The sequence below is a fragment of the Podarcis vaucheri genome (assembly GCF_965113315.1).
Source record: "Podarcis vaucheri genome assembly, chromosome: 5".
NCBI classification, from domain to species: domain Eukaryota; kingdom Metazoa; phylum Chordata; class Lepidosauria; order Squamata; family Lacertidae; genus Podarcis; species Podarcis vaucheri.
Genome location: NC_138763.1, coordinates 105,361,450 through 105,367,516, shown reverse-complemented (window position 1 = coordinate 105,367,516; position 6,067 = coordinate 105,361,450).

The following is a 6,067-nucleotide window of genomic DNA, read 5'->3' as shown; positions in this document are numbered from 1 at the left end:
TTGTTTCCTGTCAGGAGCAGGAGTCAAACAAATATGTCAGCAAATAAAACAACGTGTCAGTGACGTTAACTCCTTATTCAAAGCAACCAAAGCAGTGCAGGTCTAGTAATCCGAGCAAGTCTTCCCAGGAGGTCTTGCCACATGAGGTAGTTTCAAGGACTGAAGGTCCCTGGCTTCCCACAGCTGCCAAAGTCCCATCTTCTGCAGGATTTCCCCCAAGCAGTCTAGACAACCAGTCTTTGCTCTTTTCATTTCTCTGTGTGTTCTAGGAGACCAGGGGGTGGGGTGGGTGAGAAGGGGTGAGGAGATGCCCTAGATTCTTCATCAACCTGCCTCATCACCACATCTTGGGCCCCCTCCTCTCCAGCCTCTTCTTCTCCCTCTGGTCACTCAACATGGTCCCACCACGAATTCCCTGGCTCTGGGCCTTCTTCCCTTGAGGACTGCCTGCTGGGGGCTCTGCCCTGCCTCTCTCCACCTGGCTTGGGGCGGAGCCTGACAGGCTTCACAAGGACTGCAGCTGCTACCCGGCGGAGAAGGCGGAGAAGGCTCCTCTTTTTAATTGTTTTTAAATTATATTTTATGTGGTATTTTAAATGGTGGATTTTTTGTGCTTTTTATTTCTCTGTTGGGGGGTGGGATGGGTGTTGGGTTGGGTATTGGTTTAATTTTAGTATAGTTGTAAATTGTTTTTATTATTATTAGTTTCTATTTTTATTTTTTGGCATAGTTGGTATAGTTTTGAATAGTTTGTATAGTTCTTAAGGAAAGAGGGTTAGGGTTTCCTGCTTGGAAGGGGGTTGGACTCGATGGCCCTTGTGGTCTCTTCCAACTCTATGATTCTATGATTCTAGGGTTGCCTGGGAGTGGGCCCCAGCCAACAGAATGACTGGGACAAGTTCCACAGGGGGGAATGCACTGGGACACCCAGTCTCAGTGATCACATGTAGGAGGAGGAGTTACGCTAAGAGCAGACCATGTCATTACCGAGGAAGCAGGCTTAGTCGTTGTTTGAGAACTATCCCTGCCTCCGGGTCTGGTCTTGACTGGAAGGATACTGGAATCAACAAGGGAGAGCCACATGACCTGAAGGTGCTGCTGTGCAATGCCAGGTCAATGATTCACAAGACCGCTGTCATCCATGACTTGACCTGGCATGTGTAACAGAGACTTGGTTGGATGAAGCAGATGGGCCTATTCTTGCCACTGCTTGTCCACCAGGGTTCTCTTACACACAACAACCCAGGTCATATGGGTGGTGAGGGGGGGTTGCAGAGACTTTTAGGAAGTCATTAGCTTGCACCAGGCGTCCTATTGGGAAGACCCAGTTCTCTGGAAGTTGGGCAATAGGGGCAGTACAGGATTCCTTTTGGTGTACTGACCTTCCCGCTGCACCAAGGATTCCCTGCCCGAGCTGCTTCAGGTCGTGGCGGATGTTCTCCTGGAGACACCTAGTTTGGTTGTCCTAGGGGATTTTAACATCCATGCCGACACGACCTTACAAGGGGCCGCTCGGGACTTCGTGGAAACCATGGCCTCCATGGGGCTGTTCCTGAATAAGTTTGGCCCAAATCATAGCCGCGGACATGCCTTAGACCTGGTGTTCACCTCTATGGATGTGGGTGATCTGACACTAAGTAAAAGTGAAACAAAAGAAGTGCCATGGTCAGATCACTTCCTGGTGCAACTGGACTTCTCCTCGACCCTTCCCCTCTTCAGGGAGGTGGGACTAGTGATGTTAAATTCTCAAGAATAATCTTTTGGAGAATAGTCTCGATTAATGAGAATTTTTGTTTAAAATAGGAGAATATTCATTTTAATGCATTGAAAATAATAAGGTGATGGCACCAGTAATTGTCATGTTAAGGTTTGGTATGAGGAAACTCAGTATTAAATCATATTTTATTCTTCCATTAGAACATGTACATGTTATAGGACAAGTCAAAAAATACAATTGGCATGTTAAGGTTTGATACAAGTAAATTCAATAATAGGCTAACTTGTGCTTCTAATAACTCTAAAACTTTTGGTGACTAAAACACTCCTTGGTAAACAAAACTATATGCATACATATAAAAAGGAAGTCATTAACATTAAATATATTATCATTATATGATAATATATTTCAGTACGTCAGTCTCTGGTAAATGGCACCTTGTACTATTGAATGGCACTACAAAAACCAGTTAAAGGTAAAGGTAAAGGTAAAGGGACCCCTGACCATTAGGTCCAGTCATGGCCGACTCTGAGGTTGCGGCGCTCATCTCGCTTTACTGGCCGAGGGAGCCGGCATACAGCTTCCGAGTCATGTGGACAGCATGACTACGCCGCTTCTGGCGAACCAGAGCAGTGCACGGAAATGCCATTTACCTTCCCGCCGGAGCAGTACCTATTTATCTACTTGCACTTTGACGTACTTTTGAACTGCTAAGTGGGCAGGAGCAGGGACCGAGCAACGGGAGCTCACCCCGTTGCAGGGATTCAAACCGCCAACCTTCTGATCGGCAAGTCCTAGGCTCTGTGGTTTAACCCACAGCGCCACCCACATCCGCAAAAAACAGTTACTGGCACTAAATAAAATTTCAATTCAAAGTGTTGGTGCTGACCTATAAAGCCCTAAACGGCCTTAACCCAGTATACCCAAGGGAGCGCCTCCACCCCCATCGTTCAACCCAGACACTGAGGTCCAGCGCCGAGGGCCTTCTGGCGGGGCAAGTTTTTAATGTTTGATGTTTTATTCTGTTCTTAATCTGTTGGGAGCCGCCCAGAGTGGCTGGGGAAACCCAGCCTGATAGGTGGGAGAGAAGGAAGGAAGGAAGGAAGGAAGGAAGGAAGGAAGGAAATAAATAATATTGAGTGTTCCCCATCTGGTGCTTCCCACACTCATCCAGCTGGCATCCAGCCAGTCCATGACATTTCCTGCCATTCCACAGGTTTCAGTAGCACAACCACTCCTGTTTCCTGTGTATCAAGGGAGCTATTATTCCCAGTACCAGGTATTCCCTTATCTGCTGTAATATTGTCTGCCTCCCCTCTTAGGATTTAGTTCAAAGCTCCTTTCGGGTTTCCAAGATCTGGAGATTATTTTATTGAAGCAGAAACAGACATCCAAACAACATTTACACAGTTTACAAGAAAGGTCAGATCAGACCTTAGGTAACAGTGATTACTATTATAATCCACAATATTACGTCAACAAATAAAATATTGAGAAGATATTGAAAGACAGAAAGTAAAAACAGCAAAGCTGAATGAGAGAAAATGGAAGGCGAAAGGAGAAAAAAGGAGCCAACATTCAGTATTTCTGAAGCAGAGCCCATCAGTTAACTTGGTAAATGTTGTGTGTTCCAGAACACACTGATCTACAGTTCAGGTTGCATCTAAAGGATGCATAGGTTTTTACATAGAGCATTTTACTGAAACACACTTCATCAATTATTGCTTAACTTTGTAACTTTCTCCCTATACCAAATTTGCACTAGTCTATCATCACACTGTTTTCACTGGCTCTTTCCCAAGGTTTTAAAGGCAGGGGCAGGGGAAGGAGGAGGTGTAGGAAGGAAAAAGAGAGAGCTCATGTCTGAATTTGCCAGTATGTGACTGAATCCTGTCTGAAATTAGTGACAGTCTCGATGTGCCCTCAGGGACACATTGCAGAATACACCTGCAAAGAAAACATGCAGGAAAGACTCTTATTGAGTTACCTGGTATAGGCTTCATATGGCAACTATTGACAAGATGGAACATGTGCAGAGGAGAGTGACTAAGATGATAAAAGGGTCTGGAAACCAAGCCTCATGAAGAACGGTTGAGGAAGTTGGGTATGTTTAGCTGGGATAAGAGGAGACTGAAGAGGAGGTATGATAGCCATCTTCAAATATTTAAAGGGCTGTCACAAGGAAGATAGAAGAAGCTTGTTTCCTCCTGCTCTGGATTCAGGTTAGAAGAAAGGAGATTCTGACTAAAGATCAGGAAGAACTTTCCGACGATAAGAACTGTCTGACAGTTGGAGGTTTTTTAACATAGGTTGGATGGTCATGGATGATCTCATTGAGATTCCTGCATTGCAAGGGGTTGGACTAGATAACCCACCGGGCCCCTTCCAACTCTACAATTCTGTGATTCTATGAGTCTAAATTTGCAGTGGGAAATCCTTCACTCCTCAGATTCTCCAGACTGAGTCAAAAAGTTGATCTATTTTTCTCATACAATTCCTGAATGAGAAGACTGAGCTACTAACTAAGAGGGTCATGGCTCCTTAGAACTAGCATACACAATACAAACACAGCAACAAAAGAAACGAACAAAAACTTACAAATCTGGAAATTGGTTCCCTTAGTACAAAAGATGATTATACAATTTAACCAAATTGACCCATCTGACAATACATTTATTGCATATTAAACTATATCTACTATATAAAATAAAATTACAATGTTCAGACTTTTCTACATAACAAGGAATTAATACATCAAAAACTGAAGACTAACAAATATTTGAGCCAAAGACAAACCTGATGTTATGAATGGAAAGTACTCATTATATCACTACCAGGGGTGCCAACCTGAATAAAATGTGGGGGGGGGGGAGGTAAGTCCTGCCCCACATAATTGATCACATGACACAGTGCACACACAGTACTTGAATGGCAATGCCCATTCTAGGTATTGACGACATTCATTTATGTGCTCTACTAAATCTTTTCCTTTCCAAATCATTTTATTGGTTATTGGGGTAATGCAAAAAAGCAGAAAATTTATATTAAAATGTTAGGCTTGACAAAATGCCCACCTTCATAGTCTGCCAATTTACCTGTTCAAACTGCTAGCCACTGGGATGGGGAATGAATCAGCTGAACAGATTTCTCTTTTCCAGAGAAGCAATTGTGAGCCACAACACACATTTTATTTAATCTGAACCCAATAAATGTTCAGTATTTAGATGTGAGAACAAGATGTATACGCAGGATTTTTAAAAATTGCCACATACAATTTACAGCAATATATATGGTTTTAGCTAATCTGGATTATGGACACTCTGATACTAAATCTGTACTTGTCCAAACCTGACCTAGATGACAGAGTCCCAAGGTATTTCAGAGGTTCCTCTTGCTCCTGTTGGCTTTTTCCGAACACTGGAATGTCAAAGCGCAAGCCACTTCACTTCCCACCCAGTTAATCAGAATCTTATGCAAGCCAGTTGCAAGTGTGTTCCTTTCTGCTGGAGGTGAGGTGACAACAACAAAAGGAAGGTATTTGTGCTTTTAGTGAATCTGGATTAGGGACACTCTGATTTTAAATCTGTGCTTCTACAAACCTGGGCAGCAATGTGAGAAACCTTTATTAGGACTAACCAAAATGTCACAAAATAGTGAGCAAGCTTTTGAGTTCTCCAGAACTCTTAATCAGGCTAGATATTAAGCAAAGTGGAGCAGGGTTGAAGCTGGCTTGTTCATTGGTGTGTATTGGTCACAGATAGCATGTAGGAAGAAGTTGCAGACTTAGTTGGATTAGGCTCCTCTGGGCATTATGCAGTTTTCAAGTGACTGGACAAAGAAATTCTGATTCCTGCATATAAAATTCCGCCATGGACTACAACTAGAGACCAGACTGACCAATAGTGGCAAAGCTGGATGAATACAAGTCAAGTGGGTGGCTATAATGGGAAGTATTAGACAAAGCAGATCACCTGCTGATCAGGAGCATACCCTGGTATTTAAAAGCGGGGGTGATCTGTGGCCTTACAAATTTTGCTGGTCTGTCTATATCTATCGGAGGGACGCGGGTGGCGCTGTGGGCTAAAGCCTCAGCGCCTAGGGCTTGCCAATCGAAAGGTCGGCGGTTCGAATCCCCGCGGCGGGGTGCGCTCCCGCTGCTCGGTCCCAGCGCCTGCCAACCTAGCAGTTCGAAAGCACCCCCGGGGGCAAGTAGATAAATAGGTACCGCTTACCAGCGGGAAGGTAAACGGCGTTCCGTGTGCGGCTCTGGCTCGCCAGAGCAGCGTTGTCACGCTGGCCACGTGACCCGGAAGTGTCTCCGGACAGCGCTGGCCCCCGGCCTCTTGAGTG